This window comes from Anser brachyrhynchus, assembly GCF_964034855.1.
Source record: "Anser brachyrhynchus genome assembly, chromosome: 2".
Taxonomy (NCBI): Eukaryota; Metazoa; Chordata; class Aves; order Anseriformes; family Anatidae; genus Anser; species Anser brachyrhynchus.
The window spans coordinates 109544684-109567053 of NC_137695.1; the positions used below are offsets into that span (position 1 = coordinate 109544684).

A 22370-nucleotide genomic window follows, 5' to 3' on the forward strand; every position below is an offset into this window, starting at 1 on the left:
GGTCATTTGTTCAGATGTTTTACCTAGACTTTGGCCTATAACAGATTGAAGAGTGATGAGAGAAACAATATCTAGCCGAAACATACAGAAGGACATCATCTTGTAGAGTAAGGGTAAAACAACAATAAAACAATTTTTTTTCCTGTGGTCATTTAGATATTTCTCTTGTGATTGAAGTCTTTATTATAAAGAGCCATTTCAGTAATTTATTTATGAAATTGATTAGCAGAACATTTCAATGTGCACATTTTACCATAACAGCTTTGAATGGTAAATGGATTTTGCAAGAATACATTTATCAAATGTGGAAACTTGGACAGATGTAGTGTACACCAAATCTTTGAAGCTGGAAACACTGTAAAAGAGTAGGTTTAGAAATAGACTTTTTATCTGAAACTGCTCATAGTCTTTCAAATGTGAATAAAATTCTCAGTGATGAAGCCACAAGACTAATATTAGATTACTTGTTCTTTCAGATAGTGAAGATGATTTGATATTATTTATGGAGCAGCTGGTTTCAGAATTATTTTATAAAAATGTTAACAAAACCCTCTATTCATACTGAAAAATGTGCATCCTATCACAATAAGAGTGCCATCCAAAATTCTAAATGAATGGATAGAAAACAATTATTTTGTAGTTGCTGACCTATAGAATAAGATAGAATCTTGCTGAGGGAAACAAATGATAAAGATTCTCTACAGAAAATTCACATTGAATTTTCTTTTCGAGCCATGATTCAGTCAGCTAACAAAAGGCTCTTACACCAGTGAAAACGACTTAGAATGAATAAATTGAAGCTGAGTTTCTTCTTCCTACAGAAAACAGCTAACTATTCTAAATGAAAGCTTGTGGTGTGTTTTTGTTTTTGTTTTGTTGTTGCTGTTGTTTTCATTTCCTCTTTGAGGGTCCTGTGCCAAGTGAAAACTGTGACGGAAAGACCATCAAGCACCTGTGTCTGATGGGACTTCCCAGTCTAGTCTGTAAAGCAGGATGTAGCATTGTGTCTGGTGGTTATGATGACACATTTATGTGGCCCAAAGGTGCTGGTGAGCAGTGTTCCCATCAGTAGCACTGAATGTGGGGGAGTATCCTAAATCATAGGATGGAATCTTTCAAATGAAGACTTCTTTAGTCTTCATTTCAGAGCCTGGATACTAGGAAATTGTTCAAATACTAAGGTTGCGCTCTTGATCTGAACCACTTGCCTGCTTTTCTCTGCTGACTGCAGAGAGAGCCTGTGGAAACTAACTTCCCAACTTACACATCAAAATTTGGTGAGTCAAGTAAGGCAGTATGAAAATATAATTGAAACCTTGGAGTTCCAGCAAAAAAAGTTTAAAACTAAGATAGATAAACAGGAAGAGAAGAGTTCTGTTCTGTTTCGTTTTGTGTTTTATTTTTGGTTATTCCAGTCCCAGATTTTTGGTAACATTGTCCATAATAAAAACATCCTTCGTTTGTCATGGAAGATACATGGCCATTATTTAAATTCAGTCCTTAATGAGATGATGTATGTTGGTAGAACCCTACAGTGTTCTACTGGTCTTGGAAAAACAATATATTGAATCTGTGATATATTTTTGCTCAAGGCTAAAGGCATTCTTGGGAAGATATTCTATCATGCATAAGGGACATCACTGTTATTTTATCAGTTTCTGACTGCCTGTGATAAGCTCATCCCCAGGCTGGGAAGAAATTGCAATCAGTGTTTCAGAAAATTCAAGAATAATCCTCATTGTTAATGCCATAAGGAGAGAAATCTATTTTATAGACTGGATGCATCTAACAAATTACGAAAGATCTCTTTGGATTTCGCAAAAGACATAAAGAAGGATATAAATATTTGCAGGTCAGATCTGCATTTCAGATATCCTGCAGATGGAATGGTTTAGCCAGCTAGGTACCTTGGCACCCTTCAAAATTCTGTCCAAAGTTTTTGAAAATGTTCTGCCTAAGCAGTCCAGCAAGTGTTGGACTAATAATAGTAAGTTCTGAAAAGGTATATGGCTACATATAATTGACAGTGTGTATCAAATTCAGGCTTGCCATTGGCTTGTATCAAATCTTTAATTCTCTTTTCATGAAAATTACTCAGACCAAGTGCACCTATATCAATATCCTGTCTCCAACAATGACCCAAAATGGAAGCCTAGGAAAGCATGTAAAAATGTAGAAAGTTCACAATGAAGCTTTCCATAATATTCCCTCAGCTTCTAACCATTTGATTTAGACTGGCTCCCTGGACAAAGACTGCATTTGACAGAAGTGGGAGTCTATGAAATGCTGAGTTTTCACCTATGCATATCTTCATTTTTCTGTTTGAACCATGTAAACTGTAACGTGCACAGGATGGTAAGGATGTCCACATTTTAATAAGATTTTACATGAAGAACCACCTCCTTCTCTTCCTTCACAACATGTACTCAGACAGCTTCATTTGATGGCCCTCTCAGTCTGTATCAGAACATGAAGAACTGATCCGTTTTCACACACTCCATGCCATCATTTCAAAGGCATCTGTCATAGTCCCCTTCAAGAGTCAGTTTTCTAGATTGACAAATGCCAGCCTATGTAATATTTTCTTCTTTAGAAACCTTTCCAGAATACTGATCACCTTCACTGCTCTTTTCTAGTTCTGACCATACCATTCTGATATGGCAAAGCAAAGCTACATGCAGTGTACTAGATTCAGGTGGGCCATTTATTTTTAGTGACCTAATGATGTTCTGTCTTGATCTTCAATTTGTTCCTGATAATTCTTAATATTTTTGGTCACTTAGTGGACATTTTCCTGGAAAGGTCTGTGATGTAATAGCTCCAAGTTGTAGTTAAGTGGTTATAGTTAGCTCAGAGGCCATCTTTTCATCAGTAAATTTAGTTGGTTTTGTGTTTTTTTTTTTTTTACCCACTTGTGTTACTTTTTATGAATACACACTGAATTTCTTCTATAGTTTTACTACTGCTCAATCTGGTAAGATCTTTCTGCAGCTTGCCCTCATATTTATTACCCAGAGAAACTCAGTATCATTAGCAAAGTTTAGGTAAGTTCATTACACACCTCTTTTTACAGATTTATGGAGAAGTTTAAGAGAATCATACCTGGAAAAGTCTTTGATTTCACAGATGAATTCTTTCCAATCTGAAAACTTTCCTTATCTTGTTTTTTTGTTTGTTGTTTTTGTTTCTTTGTGTTTTTGTGTTTGTTTTTTTTTTTTAACAAATATTATATCTGTTCAAGGATCTTCCATTTTATCCTACTGTTTTCTTCTGTCATGAGGAACATTTTCAGAATAATTTTGGAAATCTGAGTAGAAATTCAGTAGAGTGGATGGATGGATCTTCCTTATCCATGTGGTCAAAGACCCCTTCAAAGAACACACACTGCATGGTAAAGCATGACTTCTTGATGCAAAAGCTGTGTTTCCTATTCCACAATACTTTGTTTTATCTTTGCATCCACTACTTCTATTCTTACAGGTCAGTAAAATTCTCATGGAACCTTTAAAAGTTGATGTTGCATGCAACATCATGTTCCAGGCACAGCACCAAGGCAGTGCCCTTTGCTTTATATTTCTTTCTCCTTACATCTCCCAAAGTATTTCAAAGTGAATGCAATCATTTTTCATCTTTGTAATGCTTCCAAAGTAGTCATCTGCCTTCCTGAAAACATGCAAAATTTCACCTTTCATAAATGCCAGAATAATAGTCTAAAAGTCTATATTCTGTAAGCTGTGTGGGTTTCCAATATGAAACATTACACTGATTTCATGGTTAAAACTTGTCAACAATGGCTTCTACTCTAAATTTATGTAAAAATTGAGCTATTTACAAAACAGATTTGTTTTTCTGTGCTTTTGTGTGCAAAACAAGGGATTCCGTTTTCACCATAATGTCTAAGACAATGCTGCAATGAGGGGACTACAATACATGCACCTTCATGCATGCAGACTGAGTTTTAATGTCCCATGTTTAAGCAAGCTCAATTATCCTGTGTTTTAGGTGTGAGCAAGGCCGATGGTGATAGTCAAGACAGAAGGAGCCTAATATAGCTCATTAAAGCGTGTATCCAGTTTGATGACTGATGGTTGTGGTGGGAGAGGGAATCAGTAGCAATTACCTGTTTGGATTTTATTGCATAAGAATCAACATTGAGCACTACTGTACATGTTTACTGCATGGAGCAAAGTCATACATACAACAGTGATAACGATTGTAATAAAAAATTCAGTCTTCATTAAAAAAAAAAATTCAAAACAAAAAAAAAATGTCAAGACAAAAAAAAATAGTTTCCTTGTCATTGCAGCAAAAATTACTGCTGGTGAAAGGCAGAGTGTAATTTCAGTTCCCTTAGAGGCAGGTGAAGAACTGGGGCACTGTGATCCTTTGATATTGCTGTTGTGTCAAAAAAATTATATGAGTACACTTTGTCCAGGTAATTTCTGTGGTAAGTAAAAGAAATTATAGGTACCACAATGGACCAAAGGAAAATGTATCTGTGCCATTTCTGAAAGTTCAGGTTTTCTTAGGTATGATTATGCACCTACCATATGTTGTATTGTTTTCTGCTAGGCAAACATGCACCAGACACAATCATAGCCATTCAGCTTGCTGTTGTTTCACTGAAGGGCTGACCTTTTGTTGCAACTTTTTTATTTTCATTGGTAATACTTGTTACTTTATTCTTGGAATTATTTATCTCTAACTAAAAGGAAAACTTGGAGAGCTAATTAGTTGATAGCAAGTTCAGTTGCTGTCCGTTTAAGTAAATGATACCTTATTGTTTCATAGACTCAAGACATGCTTGAGATAAGTGCCCATGTTTAAAAAATTATAAAAGGTCTCCCAAGGGTGACTTAGGTTATTTAAACACTGAAAAGTGTACTCCTCATTACTGCAACATTCATGTCTGCCCTTTTCTCCTCCCTTTATCAAATCTCATCCTGCTCTTGGAGATGGAAATTTGCTGAGCACAATAATGGGTTTGCAGCAAAGTTTTTCCTTTTCCTTCTGTACTATCTAATACTTGTTGCTATAAGCAACAGTCCTTTAAATTACTGCGCTTATAAAGCTTTAAAATAGGACAGATTAGAATTTACAGTCTTGATGATGCACATTTTTTTTTCCATTCTGTCTCCAGACAAGATAGCCTGTGGAAGGATATGCTTCCTGGGTTTAGAGGAATCTTTGTTCCATCCAGAACCCCAGAGTTTGTTCGCACTTTCAAGGACAAATCTCTTAGAACCAAAGTAAGTGCCAAAAGTAAGAAACTGCATCAAAACTGATTAAATGTGCCATCTGTGATAATCTATTGCAGAGGCCTATTTAGATTCATATCCCCAGTATCCATTATGGAACAGGGAATTTAGGAACCTTTTCTTTCTCTTCTAAAACTATAGATGTTACGGTCTTGTCAGAGTCTTTATAACCTCAGACTCATGTTACCAATGTAAGATGTAAGACCTCCTTCCATTTACGTTTTAGGGAATATTTCCCTAAAGTACCTACACTGAGTGTAAATGACTATTCAGTTCAATTGGTTCATTTAAAATGAAGTTTAAAATGTCTGCATTTTCAGTGATGGTTGTATCATGTTTGGATTTGTTTTATTTTGTTGTTTTGTTTTGTTTTTTTTTCACATACAGGCAATTCAACAATGACATATGAAAATATGAATTTATGACAGTTTGGGGGGAGGAGTTTTATGAAAATAATTTGGTTTTTATACATATTCAGCTGTGGACCATAATCTGCAATAACAACAGTACATTTTAAATGATGCTTAAGCAATTATTTTAATGTAGAGGACAGTTTACGAGAAAGCAATATCCATTTCTTGAGTGGATAACAATTCAGGAGTAAATAAGAATCTCAAAATAGTCAAAAAAGACAACTTTACTAATTTCATTCGAGAGAATACAATTGTTATGAAATATATCAAAAAAAAAAACTGTTTATGAAATCATAATATGTTTAAACATGTGCCCTTTCCTGATTTGTTTCAGATGTATATTTCAACATAAGCAGCACATGCAAACATTAATCTGTAATGTTCATAGAATCATAGAACAGTTTGGGTTGGAAGAGACCTTAAAGACCATCTAGTTCCAACCCCCGCCATGGACAGGGACACCTTCCACTAGATCAGGTTGCCAAAAGCCCCATCCAGCCTGCCCTTGAAAACCTCCAGGGATGGGGCATCCACAACTTCTCTGGGCAACCTGTGCCAGTGCCTCACCACCCTTTGAGTGAAGATTTTCCTCCTAACATCTACTCTAAACCTCCACTCTTTTAGTTTAAAACCATTTCTCCTTGTCCTGTAATTTTCTGCCTCAGCAAACGGTTGCTCTCCATCTTTTTTATACGATCCCTTAGGTATTGAAAAGCTGCAATGTGGTCTCCCCAGGGTCTTTTCCAGGCTGAACATCCCAAGCTCTCTCAGCCTGTCTTCATCGGCTCTCTCAGCCTGTCTTCATAGGATAGGTTTTCCAGCCCTCTGATCATCTTCATGGCCCTGCTCTGGACCTATTCGAACAGATCAACCTCTTTCTTATGCTGGGAGCCCCAGACCTGGATGCAGCACTCCAAGTGGGGCCTCACAAGAGCAGAGCAGAGGGGGACAGTCACTTCCATCCACCTGCTGGCCACTCTTCTGTTGATGCAGCCCAGGAAACAATTGGCCTTCTGGACTGCAAGTGCACACTGCCGGCTCATGCCAAGCTTCTTGTCCTCCATAACCCCCAAGTCTTCCTCTGCAGTGAGTTCTTCTCCCAGTCTATACTCACATGTGGGATTGCCTTGACAGAGGTGCAGCAACTTGCACTTGGCCTTGCTGAACCTCATTATGTTCACAGGGGCCCACTTTTGTAGGTTGTCCAGGTCTCTTTGGATGGCATACTTTCCTTCTATATGAGTAGTATATCAACTGCAACACTTAGCTTGGTGTCATCTGCAAACTTGCTGAGGATGCACTTGATCCCGTTGTCTATGTCATTGACAAAGATATCAAACAACACCAGTCCCAGAACAGACCCCAGATGGACATCACACATGACTGGTCTCAGTCTGGACATGGAGCCATTGACCACCACTCTCTGGGTGCAGCCTTCAGTCAATTCCTCATCCACTGAACGGTCCACCCATCAAATCCATATCTCTCCAATTTGGAGACCAGAATATCATGTGGAACCATGTCAAATGCCTTGCAGAAGTCCTGTTAGATGACATTGGTTGGTCTTCCCTTGTCAACTTGATGCAGTCACTCCATCACAAAAGGCTACCAAATTGGTCAGGCACAATTTGCCCTTGGTGAAGCTGTGCTGGCTATTTTGGATCACCTCCTTGTCTTGCATGTGCCTTGACATTGCTTCCAGGAGGATCCGTTCCATGATCTTCCCAGTCACAGATGTGAGGCTCACCGGCCTGTAGTTCCCCGGATCCTCTTCTCTACCCTTTATAAAAATTGGAGTGATGTTTCCCTTTTTCTGGTCACTGGGGACTTCATCTTACTGCCATGACTTTTCAAATATGATGAGATTTTAAGATTCATAAATACATTTTTAATATAATTATATATTTAATATAAATTTTGAAGCATTAATATGTAAGCACTTTTATTTTAAAAGGACTGAGTCTGGACTTTAATACATGTAAAACAGGCATGGAAGAGACATTTTTTACTTTGTCACAGAAAGATAACTTGAGTTGAATTAAGCTTATTGTTTTCCACCCAAAGTGCCAGAGAATTTAAGTGTTAAAAATAGTTATGAGACCGCGAACTATCCTGTTCATAAAAGATAAATTACACATTTTTACTTTGGTAGACTGTAAGTATCTTCAGTCTTTATGAAACATTATAGCTGTTTAACACAATAAAAAAAAATATAGAATTTCAAAGGAGCCTTCCAAAAGACTGTTAGCAGCAATGAAATTCAGTATTTTTATTTCAGAGATTCCATATCTGAAAGAAGACCTGAGATGAGAAACCGTGTTATCTGTAAGTTCTTCTTGTTTTATCTTACACTTTCAGTAGCTAATACTTTTTCTGATATAACAATTTCCTTATCATATAGAAGAGCATGTAGTTTGGATGATACTTAGTAAAATCGAGTCCAATATGCATATGAAGCTTGCCTAAAAGTCTGACTGTTCCCCAACTTTTTTCTATCAAGAATGTCTGGTTTAAAAAATAAAAGAACCAGCAGAAGAAGAAAGTTAACAACAAAGAAACAAGGAGGAGGAATTCAAGCTAAATTGTATTATTGTGGTATGGTAGGGTTAAAAGTGTTTTGCAGATGCTGTTGAGTCTTAACAGAAAGAGACTCAAAAGCAGCTGAGGGGAAGCTGCTGGTGGGAAACCTCTTTTCTCTCATTGCTACAGCTGTGATTGCTACAGTAATTCCAGTAGTTGCACCCTCATTGCTACAGACTGCTACAGCAGTCTGACTGCTCATACTTGGGGAGTCATCTGGTAATTGGTAAGGATGAAAACACCTTAAACTCTTCTTTTATCTTTACATTTGTGGCCAGCAAGTCAAGGTAGGTGATTCTCCCGTTCTTCTCTGCTCTCATGAGACCCCACCTGGAGCACTGCGTTCAGCTCTGGGGCCCCTGGCACAAGAAAGATATGGACGTATTAGAACAAGTCCAGAGAAGGGCCACAAAAATGATCAAGGGGCTGGAACAGCTCTCCTATGAAGACAGGCTGAGAGAGCTGGGGTTGTTCAGCTTGGAGAAGAGAAGGCTCTGGGGAGAACTTACAGCAGCATTCATGCACCCAAAGGGGGTCTAACAGGAAAGATAGGGAGGTAGTCTTTGTCAGGGGCTGTAGCAATAGGGCAATGGTTTTAAACTAAAAGAGGGTAGGTTTAGATTAGACATTAGGAAGAAATTCTTTACTATGAGGGTGGTGAGGCACAGGTCACCCAGAGAAGCTGTGGATGCTCCATCCCTGGATGTGTTGGAGGCCAGGCTGGATGGGGTTTTGAGCAACCTGGTCTAGTGGGTGACATCCCTGAACATGGCAGGGGGGCTGGAAGTAGGTGATCTTAAATATCCTGTCCAACCCAAACCATTCTACAATTCCTGTAATACATTGCTTTCCTGGGGGGAGTTGGGGGAAAAAAAGCGGGGGGGAGGGGGGAGGGGTGGAGAAAAAAAGCATAAATAGATTTTATCAACATGGAACTCAGAGGAGAGTATATCTTGCTGTATCATGTGTTACCATGACTGAACTGCTTGTTGCATCCAAAGAAGCTTAAAAATACATAGGTTGCACTGCAGTCTGTAGCACTGATTGCAATCTAGACAAAAACAATAACAAGTTTCTCACAAGTTTTAGAAGTTTGGTGCTTAAAAATTTCTGACTGCACTAGCTTACCCTGAACAGAGATTATTTTCTGTTGATAAATGAAACTATAAGCAAGGCCCTTATCTCCTGAGCTAAAATGTTGTGGTTTTTTTTTCCTTTGATTACTTGAATGAATTCCTAGTATCATGTTCCCTACTTATTTCCACACTTTCTACCAGTTCTAGTTTAAGCCAGTTATCTTTCTGTTGCTGTTTCATCACCCATCATCACTACTCTTAGAGTCTCTAAAAAGAGTTCAGTGACATTGCACAAATCTTACTGTCTCAGGGACTGAAAGTTATTTATCTTTATCTGCAACAATAATTGACGTTTAAACAAAAGTGTCTATAATCTGGTAAAACAATGTGAGGGGATACTCTATGAAATGGATTTAGATTTCTTTGTGTGTGTGTGAGAGAGACATGGAATATTTATATGTGAGAGCAAATGGCATCCATGGGCAGTTGCAGTACTCAAAACAGCTCTCTACCTTGCTTTGGGCAATTACTGTTCCACTTGGATATGCACTTTATGAGTCTTTTCAGCTGTATCTTCCTCTAGAAATTGAAAAACCTACTCATCCAGCTTTTGTCAGATAACAATATGGGAGAGTGCTCTGTCAATAGTCATTTTTGCTTTAAAAGGCAAAACAGATTCACTCTTCAATTTGAAAGAGAGAAGGAGATGGTAGCTGGGATTCGTGGCAGTTGAAGTAGTGATTGTATTGTTCCTGAAAGAGAGTGATGGTCAGCATAAAGCACTTTAAACATCTGATATTGTGATACAAATCAAGAGAAAGTAAAGTCATTCAAGATTTTCCATGTCAATGTTTTAGCATTCTTCTGGGATAAGTATCACTAGGAATGAGATGGTAGTTACTTGTTAATATTTGTTGAGAATAGATCATCTGAACTACAACAATTTTTGCAAACCTATACAGCCAGGCAAGGTACTATACCAATAGTAAGAAAGATTAAGGTTCTATCCCCTTTTCCTTGGGAAAGAAGAACTTACTTTTGTTCCTAGCGAGGTAACATATAATGAGATGTGTAATCTGGTAATTTATTTATTTTTTAAGCTACTAAGAAAATGTGGAGGAGAGATGACAAGATTTTTTTTAGGCATTCAAAGAGAACAACGCTCTAACAGCAATCTCATCTGTAATCAGGTGGAACATAAACACTTCTCTTTTTGGTAACTCTGAACTTCTTATCCTACTGGACTTTCATGTGCCTTCCAGACTTCTGAAAGCCTGGCCTCTTGGCTCTCTGATGCGATGATAGTCTGGCTAAAAACATACTTCTCTTATACCATGATCTATTCTGAGAGTGAAATTAACATTATAAAGTTCCATACTATCTTCTCAGTGGCAAAAACACTTTCTTCTAAACCATCCTCTGTTCATGTTGGGCATTCATTACATTCCATGGAGCTTAAAAAGTTGAAGGAAGATATTCTGTCTCAGAACTACCTAAGAAATGCTGAAAAAATATTTTGAAAAATAGACTCTGAAGTACTGATTTTACATAACAAAATATTTTTTCTTTACCTTTTTAAGTGAAATTTATTTCGATCAGAAACACACATATATCATTATCTCTACAAAAAAAAATAAAAAATAAAAAAAATCTAACCTACCAAGAGCAATCCTTTGGCCATGCAAAATAAAATTAAACTGAAATATGTAAAAAATATTCCTACCAATCTGACTCAGCCCTGACTGAATTCCATTTCTTATCTATTCTTTAGTCTTGCAGTAGCAAGCTCTGTTGAGGGAGATCACTTGCACCTGGTATTAAAGCATTTCCTGCTTCAAAAACATTCTCCCCTGACTTAGGTAGATTTCTTCCCTCATATATCTGTACTGTGAATTGGGGGTTTGTTTCATTCATGTATTCCTGCCAAAACAGACTACTAATGTTCCTGTGGTGCTGCCATTTAATGCAGAGGTTGCTGCAAAACATGCTAAGTCCAACCAAAAGTTCTACTGTTTTAGGCATTAGGAAAAATAAATAATTAATTTAAAAAAAAATATGGAGTATTATTAAAGAAATTCAATTGTTAAAAGAATCTTTAAAGAAATGCAATTCAATCCCCCATCCTCAAACCCAGCCCTAACATCATTTCTGCTTCACATGGCAAATATAAATATGTACTTATCAATATATACACACACCAACCAGTTCTGTTCTGTATAGCTCTCTGGATAGTTAAAGAAAGATAGAATGAATTAGTAACTCTTTTGTTAGAAAGATTAGAACTTCTCACCTCCTCATATGGGTCTATTTGTACTCAAATAAAATGATTCATTGTTGAATTATACTTCGTAACTTATTTGCAAATTGTGAAAATATAAGCTGCTAAGAAAAGGCTTATATCAAAATTATTTGAGGCTAATAGCAAAATTATCAACTATCCTTGGTTGCTGAAATATGTTCCCTCTGCTGAAGATGGGATACAAATTTCACTTGAGTCCTGAGATCTTCCTAACCCAAGACTAAAAAAAAAATGAGAAAAACTGCACAGTCCTATTTCAGTAGGCTACCATAGTACTACTGCTATCTACATGGTTTTGTACACAAAAAGCTGCAATGTGGTTTTTCCAAATATGCAGATTTCAAGTTCAGGGTATTGTGAATCCATATACAAGAATGTGACTAACTTAAAATAATAAAAGGATGGATAAAATAGAGTGAAAAGGAATACTTTGTAGCATCAAAATAGCTGTGATTTTGATAAATACAGGTTGTACAGGTGCTCTCTTGGATAACGAGGACTTGAGGGCCCTGCAATGAACATTAAACTTCAGAGAATCAGCTTTTAAATGTATTGTTAAAAAAAAAGAAAGAAAATCTGTTAATATTTCAGTACTTCAGAAAAAAAAATCACCACCACCATCAAATGCTAGTTTGCATAATATATGTTTGGTTTGCTTTTTCTTAAAGGATGTGTATTGATATATTACATGTGATATTTTCTCCTATATTTTATAACATGATTTATTTCATAAGAAAACTCTTTTAATCTTCTTGATACACTTGTATACCATTAATAAGCATGGCAGTGATCCAAGTCTGGATAGGTGCACAACAGAAGTTCTCATACTTTCCTTTTTGAATCAGAGAGAGACTGGTAACTGCAGAGTATATGTCTGTCAACTTTGTTGCAAAGAGAGCACATTTGCTTGCTGTGCTGAGCAACTTGTGAAGATATAAGCAACATCATCTGCAACAGCAACAATCAAAAAATACCATCCTCCTTGTCATTTTAAATCATTCCTTCAGCTGTTGATTACTGTCTTAATAGCTTCCACTTCAGTATTGCAGATGAAATTTGCCAATTATAGCACTTCAGTTCATCTCTGTATTCAGTGACACATTCATGATTTGGTTTGAAAACAGATACGACACCAGTTCAATACTTTACATTCCAAGTCCTTTATCTACGAGGATATCTGTGTTCTAACTTGAATGGTCTTGAGATACCAAGGGGTATTTAGTAGGTTTCAGACCATCCCAAGTTGAAATATGTCAGCTGTTTCTTTTTTTTTTTTTCTTTCAAAATGAAAGTAAGTATTGGGGAAGAAATGTAACTGCAGAGAAGGAGGGTTTAATTTTGGTAGTGACCAAATGAGGTAGAAGACATAACTACTTGTATAGATGGGATAGCTTGACGTAGATCAGCCCTTCTATTGAAGGTTACGTGGTAGCAGTTCTCTGATTTGGATCTTCTTTGACTTCCCTTGCTTTGAACTCTGTTGCAGGTGTGGCACTAGGGTATATTGACTGCCAGTCAGATCTAATAGAGAAATTGCTACAGAACACCTTTTCTGAGAATTTTGCTTGATCTACTTCCGTGATAAAAATAAAATTGTGTTTTTGGGACTTAAATGTGGAGAGTGGGATTCTATAGAAAGGAAGTTTCACATCAAGGTACTCGATCGAGTCCAGAGAAGGGCAACGAAGCTGGTGAGGGGTCTGGAGAACACGTCTCACAAGGAGCGGCTGAGGGAACTGGGGTTGTTTAGCCTGGAAAAGAGGAGGCTCAGGGGTGACCTTATCGTACTCTATAAATACCTTAAAGGAGGCTGTAGCGAGGTGAGGATTGGTCTGTTCTCCCACATGCCAGGTGATAGGACAAGGGGGAATGGGCTAAAGTTGTGCCAGGGGAGGTTTAGATTGGATATTAGGAAGAACTTCTTTACTGAAAGGGTTGTTAGGCATTGGAATGGGCTGCTCAGGGAAGTGGTTGAGTCACCATCCCTGGAGGTCTTTAAAAGACGTTTAGATGTAGAGCTTAGTGATACAGTTTAGTGGAGGACTTGGTAGTGTTAGGTCAGAGGTTGGACTACATGATTTTGGAGGTCTCTTCCAACCTAGATGATTCTGTGATTCTGTGAAGGAAAGGATGTTTTATTGTTGCAATCAGATTTGGTAAATCACATGAGTTATTGAATATTTTTTGTTGGTTTGGCCAACCTTAGCATACCATACTTATTGAGACTTGGATTCAAGTAAGATACTGTACAATGGTAATTCTGTGCAGTAAGACTCCTCTTTGACTTCAGTAAACAGTATGCATGTTCTAGTCAGGCCTTTAAACACCAGTTTCATGGTTTGACTAGGTCCTTCATCTTGTATTCAGGAACCTAAACTGGAAAAAATGCATTTCCAGAATGCCAAAAAAATGTTCAACCAAGTAGCAAGTCTAATTTTTATTACTGTAATTGTGAAAAAAAAAAAAAAATCAAAATTTCAGCAAAGCATGCTGATGTCATTTGGTGAAATTCAGTTTTATCAGGTTTTCTGCAATTGTAATAGCTTTTATATATATATATGTATATATATAATAGTAAACTGCAATGAATGCAAATCATATTCAGTGATGTCATGATACTATGTCTTAGATGAGGATTGCCTGAAAAATCTTTAGTTGTGAGTCATCCTGGTTGCAAATGCAAAATCAAGTTCACAACGTTCGTGCTACAGGCTAATCAGAAAAATGCTAGGAAACCAAAAAAACATCAAATTATATTTGTTTCTTGGGAAAAAGAAAAGTACTCATTGTAGTTGCATGGAAAATCAAAGGTTTTTTGTTTTTTTTTTCTCAAAGTTTTCTTCCTAACATTATTTTAAAAGAACAAATATCATATTCTCTCTTTAGGAAAACTTATTCATTTATAAAGCTGTCACAACATCCATCAATACTGAGTGAAGTAGTTCAATAACTTTAGGCCAGAAATGCAATTCACAAGGTATTAATAAAATTCGGCATTTAACATAGTGGTTTGGACTTTTACAATACGCTTTAGTTCCTTCAAATCTTTACACTTGACCAATCACTTTGTTTTTAACTTTCAGATAAGAGAAACAATTGGAGAAGTCTGTCAGTTTAGATGAAGGTTTCTCCAATCTGAAGACTTCTCTGCAAATCACAGGCTAGGTTTTATGGATGGTCAGTCTTGTCACTCAAACCATGTCTATAATGTACCAAGTCATGTATCTATAATGTAAGAAGCTTTGAGTGCTAGGAGGTGTAAGTGAAAGCTATCATTCAGTGAAAGATTCTGCAGGACAGTCAGCTGCTAAATACCAAGACAGTCATGGTATGATTAGGAGTCTAAAACACACCCAAAAAAAAGTGTTTACTGAAAGTAAACATATATGTATACTTGATGTTTCTATAACAAGTGGCTGCTACAACAAGCAGCTATGCAAGTGCTGGAGCACTTAAGCATTCATTGTATTGCTCTGGTACCTTGTATTCACTAGCCTGGAATGAAAGCATTTCTTATCTAATGTCTTTTACTGTGATCTACCGGATAGAAGCCAATGTTACAACTCAACAGTTCAGACCACAAATGAACAAAATGAACATATTCAAATATTCAGCCAACTTTATATGAAGATGGTGCCAGAGGAGTTTATTGTATGTTTTCCCAGTGCATTTATTAATCACTTCCTCAAGAGCTTATGTTAAAAAAAAAAAAAACTTAATTATCCATCTCTGAATATGTCACTGAATAAACATTAATACATTTTAAATAGTAGTATTTTAGAAAACATGGTTAATAAAAGAACCTGATAAATCAGAAAATTCCACCATTTTTTTCTAGAGGGTTATGGAGTCTATTTGCATGTGTTATAAAAATTGTAATAGAAAAGACCCTTTACTCATTCAAAAAAAATTGTTGAAAGGAATTTTCTCATAGCAAGACTTGATTTCTGTCACAGTAACTGGTTAACTATTTAAAAACTGACAAAAAGCAAGAATAATCTGAAGAAACAAATGGTATTCTTGATAATGTTTTGAGGACAGTTTTCCTTCCTAAGATGTATGTACTTAAGATACTGTCAGTTCTGTAATAAAGTCATCATTTTAATAATAAATTGATTAGTTCATGCCCCACATGGTCAAGTTTTAGTATAAGCAGGTGGTTGTGTTCTTTTAACAAAGCACAAGATCTGTTGACTGTGGACTTTCTGCAGATAGCAGGAAAAATATTTAATTTTTAACAAAAATATCTTTTTTCTTTCACCAAGATCTACACATACACAATGGACAACTTGAACAAAATGGAATTATAAAGTGGAAGGAAATTGAAAATATGCGTTTTGCTTTGTGCTATCTTCTGCAAGGATTGTGAAATACAACAAACAAAAAGCCTGTAACCTTCTAGAAGTAATTTTCAGATGCATTTCTGTAGAAGCTAGAATGAGCTAACATTTGAAGCATATTTTCCTTATGCTCAAAATATGATCATGTAGGGTCTGCTAAGCCTCATGTGCTCTGTTTTCTCCAGTGGGGCTTAGATGCACCGTAAGCATAAACTCAGTAAAGAATGGCTCTTGGAGACATAACTTCAGTGTTTGTGAAAGAATATGTTTTCCTGCCTCATCATTTGGTCAGAAATCAATTATCTGAGCGTAATGTAAGTCATGATGTATCTATCCCAAGTCTGGAGGTAGCCTCTGAGGGAGGAGGAAGGAAATGCCATAACCACTAATGAATTGTTTGTCCCCAGTGTGCAGCCTGAGACTAGATTAGGCACCTACTTCAGTACTGTGGCTTGACAGAGGACAAAATTTACATGTGGGCTTGCATGTTCATTATTTAATTGTCATCCTCATATTTGGAATATGTACCTTTGTCAAAAAAACAGTACAAGTACCAAAAATTGCAAGCAATGGTCAGCAGATTTCAGATTCTCAGTGCTAATGTCACAGTATCTGTATGTTTAGAAACAAATGGAGCACAAGAGGGTAGGATCAGTATAATGCAGTAACTGGCACTAAGGACCTGAAACTTCCATTGAGGGGCTTCAACTAATTAACTAGTTTTTCCTACATTTCATGACCATTATGTTAAAATTCTGAATTACATTTCACCCCAGGGAATTCTTATGAAGAAATTCTCCAGGGAAAAAGGGTGGTCATAATATCTCCCAGAATAATAAAACTCTCATTCCTGGGTACTTTTCCTTTACTAATGTAAACAACATAAAATTCAGAGTACCTAACAAAGTTCATCTATGGTTTTCTTAGTGCTTTATCTTAAAGAGAATTTTATAAACAATGAATAATGAAAACTAGTGAAAGGAAGACTCAGTGGAACATGATCAGTAAAATAAAATATTAAAAAAGGGTTGATAATGTGTCAGAGCAAATTAATTTAAAATTACAAATGAATTCTGTTGGACTTTTCATACATTATTAGACAAGTTTAACAATGGTATTGCAAAATCTTTGGAACTTTTCTAATTTTAAGGTATGCGTCCATGAGATTTTTCAATATTCTCTGTATTTAAAGCAACATTAAAAATATATACATGATGTGTTACTAAATCATCTTTGCAGGCTGTTTTACATATACTGTCAGACTGAAGAAAATAAAATAACCAAAAAATAAGGAACAGAAATCCTCCTCTTCATGAAGTTTTATTAAAATTTTATTATTCTATGGAAAGCTTTTGGTATTGCAGAAATAATAGTATTTCAGAGTTTTAATGTTCTTACCTATGATGATGAATACATTAATTTGATTTTTCGTCTTTTTTTCAATAAATTTGTTATACCTATAACTAGCTGTACATTCAAACTCTCATTGTTATTCATTTTATAACTTTACCAATGAAAGTCATGTCAGAGGTATTTCAGAAGGGTTTTATTTTCACTTGCAGAATACTTTAGACCTTTTCTTTCTTTTTTCTGATGTTTGACCTAGGGCATAAATGATGTGAAGTTTGTTTTTCTTCTCATCCTTTCACAGAACTCAAATTAAATTTGTTCTTAGAGCAGCAGATATGTCTTTTCTGAGATCTGTATGTATCATAACACTAGTCCCTTTCTCCTGCTTTTTTACCATCAATAAGTACTCTGTTACATTTGCTTCATCCATTTATTCATGATTTTGCACTTGGTGAATGTGATAAATACCGTCTCCCTTTTATCATTCAGCTCCTAAGTCATTCTGACAGCAGAAAACGCTGCTCCAGTTAGAGCAGGTTCATTAGGTCATCAGAAAGCAGGAGCACCTTTACACCTCCATCCTTACTGCACTAAATGCTGTGGCATCAAATGATCCAGTTCATGAGCTGGTCTAAGCATCCAGCAGAGCTTATGATAACACAGAGAAGTATTCTATCACAGTGGATGTTGAAATTATTACCTCTCATTTGCAATTTGATAAAACTGTCATTTCTCCTCACTGTTCTGCTTCTTTTCCTCCATATGTTCTCCTTAATATAAGCAGTTGGGCAGCACTTTTGGTATCATTCATCCACCTCATCTCTTGCTTCTGTCACTCACAGTGATGCCTGCTTTCTGCAGCTCCAGCCTACTGTTTGCTACCTGTGACTGCTTTTCAGTTCCTTTTTTTTTTTTTTCCCAAAATTCACCAGCAATATGGACTTGTTTCTTCAGCATTATGCTTTTCATATTTAAAGTTTTGTTACTTGTACTCGCTCTGCAGTTGTAGTTGAATGTTACATAAGTAATATGATTAATTAGCACTTGTTACTGCTTTACGTCTCCTAAGTACTGCACAAAGTAGCTAATCAAGCAGTTAGCAAACTAATTAATCAAGCAAAAACAACAGGCAGTTACAGGAGCTGTATTCCACATTTGTCCTTCTTAAATCCTCTTGTACACTGGTATGTTATGAGGTCTCTAATCAAGAATATGTCTAAAAAAGTTCTCGTGATTAGGTAATTTCTTTAACTTTCTTAAAGAAAAATATAATGTAGAAAAACAGTACTTGTGCAGGGAGATACAATAAACCTGATTACAGTGTCAGACCTTTAAAAAGCTTTTTACTTCATCCTATGTTCGTATTCAAATCAACAGCAAAATTGGCAGCCAGTGTGAGCAGAGATAAGCCAGCAATGAACTCCTATGCCAAAGATACCACATTCGTGAGTCCATAAGATCATCTTGATGTGTCTTGGTTATTAATACAAAATAGAGAGAAAAATATTTTTTATGGTCAGCTCAGCAGTATTGTCAAGGTAGTTGCTGTCTCAAGTGTACCAGGTCAGTAACTACCAAGGTAATTATTTAAACTTCAGTTCTTTCATAGTGAAAAAAATTAGCTCCTTACTAACAAAGGTTTTCTGTTATTTTGTTATTTTGTTATTAAAAAAATGATAATATTTTTTACCTAATAAAGATAAACCTGGAATATTATATTTTTTCATTTGCTCATACATGTATCAGAAACTTGCATATGACCACTTGTCATGAATTATGCCAGTGGCACAAGTTTATTTTGCAGGCTTATGAATCAATCCTGTTGACAACATAGTTTGAACTTATCTGTTTCTTGTGTTCTCAACTTGGTGAGGTGAAAAAATACATGGCTTACCCTGATATAAAAGGAAAAAAAAAAATCTCCTTTACCAAAAGGAATGGGTAATTGTGCAGGTAATAATGTGTGATCCCTACTGTGCCTTGAATTAAAACAGTTCAGTTTGGTGGGAATTCATGCAGCAGTAAAGTTTCTTCATTTTACCAGCCACTGTACCATGATGGAAAGGTAGTGAATTTTCCATTGATGGCTTTTCTACACACACACACACACACACACACCAGCATCTAGTATAATATCCAGAGTTCTGTTTGACAAGTTTGAAGGACTGAGATTAAGCACAGCCAATGGATGATGACTGAGAAAAAAAACTGCACATAGTATGTGAAAAACATTACCTAGCCAGATGTCTTAACCATGGAAATTTGTAGGGATAGCCTTCATCATACACCAAAACTGACGTTTAGCTATGGCCTCAAAGGAGACATGGAATAACATGGACCAGATGAAATTAAAAAAAAAAAATAGGATGTTTTTAACCAGGAAATGGTGAAGAGAAGTAAATGCACCTTGAAATATTTTGGTAGACAGGCTTTCTGTTATATTGACTGTCTTACATTATTATAAATGCAACTTTTTATGAAACATTATGACTAGATTATCAAAGTATCCCAATTTGCAGGTTTCTAATTGTGCTGTGCAAGTAGATTTCTTTACTATACAGTGTATTTTCAAACAAAAGTGAAACTGAGAATTTCTCCCTGAAACAGCTGGATGCAATTTTTTAACGTATCAAAACTTGTTTGAATGCATCATGTGTACTCTTTAAGCTGAAGACAGATTTTTGGCATTTCAAAGTAAAAAGAATTTCAGTGATTACAATTTTCCACTATAAAGGAGAGAAGGTGTAGTCCATCACAGAAAATAATACAGAGTAGTCTTGTGTAGTCTCTGGTTATATCTTCAGAAGTGTTCAAGCACAGTGATATTGGTGCAATAAATGCCTATTGATATTAAAAATAGATACTAACTTTCTGTACGAACAAAAAGCTTCAATAATCAAACAGGTTTATATGTTGCATTATAGATATATGTTGCATATATATATTATATATAAGCAGTATATGGATAGATTACATTAAATACATCTTAATATGTCATACATTTTTACTTGCAGTGTAACAATTAAAATTAAATTCAGTATAGTGTTCTAAATACTTTTAGTTGTTGTGTTATTTTGCTGTAACTTTACATTTCCATGTGTAGAAGTTGGATTATGTATTTGCTTCAAAATCTGTGTCGCCTTACTGTCATTTTGTTAAATGATTTCTGAAGCCTGTAGTTCCACTGATACACATACAATTTTATTTCTGGAAGAAAAAAAAAAAAAAGTGAAAATTACACCAACATCACAGATGATGTAATTTACATATTGATAATATGTCAAAAACTAGATTTAATGGAAAGTTTAAAATAATTCTCCCAAATGTCAACTGTCAAATAGATGGGTTTGAATTGATCTGAGTTTGTCAGAGAAAGCCGTGAGTAGGACTTCAGACAGAGCTTCATTAGCTGGACAAATTTAAAATTCATATTCTGGAAGTTATATTATGAAGCTGCATAGTTTTAATTTTGTACTATGAAAAAAAAAATACACTGTGGTGTTTATTTCCTGGTGTTTTTTTGTTGTTGTTGTTTGTGTTTGTTGTTTTTTTTTACCGCCTGTCTTATATTATTTTGAGGAAGAAAGGGCAGAAAACTTAGAGTGGTTTTAAAACACAATAATTCTTTCAGTGCCTCAAGCATATTTCCATTTCCTTCTGTGCATGTTGCCAGAAGTAAGAGTGACCTGATGTAGTTGTGAGGAATATGGAGACCAGTATAATTTGGTAACAAGCATTATACATTTGTGAAAGTGTCATTTGAGGTACGCTAGTTTAAATCGGCAGAGTTGTGTTAGAAGCACTTCTATTATGTGCAGATGTTTTAGGCAGAAATTGCATAAGGTGTGAAGCAGTATATGGAAGAAAAAAATTGTACTTGGTCTTTGTAACATTTCATTTGACTCTGCACGTGCAACATAGAGACTGCCACCACATATGTAATGTGAATAAATATATGTATATAAACAAAGACATAAAATGTTAAGGGGAGATGGACTGGCCGGTCTCCATACATTGTTTCTTAAATTATTTCATATAAAATGACTATGTCCTAAAATTTCTGTCTGTTGCTTCCTTCCTTAGGAGCAAGAAACAGGCTGACTGAGCTTGACTGCTAATGTGTTGTACAAATTTCATGAAGCTATTTTATGTATTTTTTCTTCTGCTGCGTATGCCATTAGCACAGTTGCAAAGGGATCCTGTTGAAAGTGTGCCACCTGTTGAAAGTGTGCCACATGCCTAGTTGTTAGTTGTTGACATCTCTTGTACTTTATTGGCATTTTTGCATGACAGTCCCAATGCTGTTGGGGTTAGCTGCTCATCCTCTGTATGCACTGTGTGGTGAGAGTTTCACCTTGCTGGAAGTCCTGGTGTCTACCAGCTGTGAAGAAGGCAATGCAAGGACTTCTCCATACAATTAATACAGCAACTATCAGAAGTGAGCATCACCATTCATGTTGTGTATGGCCTTTCTTTCCTTGGTCTCTCACCTGTTGCTCTCAGATTTTTATCTTTCTCTTATCCCTTTTGGACAGTTGTTAGTTTTCTGCTTTGTATCTATTCCTGTTTAAAATACGGAGATATCAGTACGAGGGTGTTCTGATACAGAAGAATGTATTTTACTTCTTTTTTTCTTTTTTTTTAATTTGCCTCTGTTTTATATTCCCTCCTACTTTTGAGCCAAATAATTCATGCACACATCATGAAAAATCTCAGAGTAGGACATTCTTGGGTGAACAGCTGTGGAAGCCACTACTCATTGCAAAACAGTTTTGATAACATTAAGGCTGTATATAACTAATTCTTTCACTTACACTGAAGAGCAAATTAAAACCATTTACCTCCAACTAGAAGAGATTACAGAACTTCCCACTGATGCTGATGCAGGAACATTTCATAGAGAATATTTTATTCCTCCTGTGAATGGGTATTGAGGGAAAGCCTGTGCTTGGGATTTTTCCTTTGTCATGTACAGACTTATAAATCAGTTTCAAAAGCAATTAATATTTATGAGGTTGGGATGAGAATAATACAACTGCTGTGAGACAGTGAAA

At 36.0% G+C, this 22370-nt stretch overlaps 1 protein-coding gene across 12 annotated transcripts in view; it reads left to right on the plus strand.

The window, feature by feature from the left end:
* Window positions 1–22370, plus strand: part of DLGAP1 (DLG associated protein 1) — a 419363-nt gene that overhangs the window by 134023 nt on the left and 262970 nt on the right. For 3 of the 12 annotated variants that reach the window (XM_080581951.1, XM_080581953.1, XM_080581949.1), the window contains 2 exons: window positions 5141–5249; window positions 7950–7996. The exons of 7 other annotated variants lie outside the window; for them this stretch is intronic. The gene's annotated coding sequence lies outside the window, so the exon portion shown is untranslated. Of the gene's footprint in view, window positions 1–3280; window positions 3392–5140; window positions 5250–7949; window positions 7997–22370 lie in introns of all 12 variants that reach the window. 2 more of the 12 variants (XM_080581948.1, XM_080581954.1) reach the window with 2 other exon arrangements.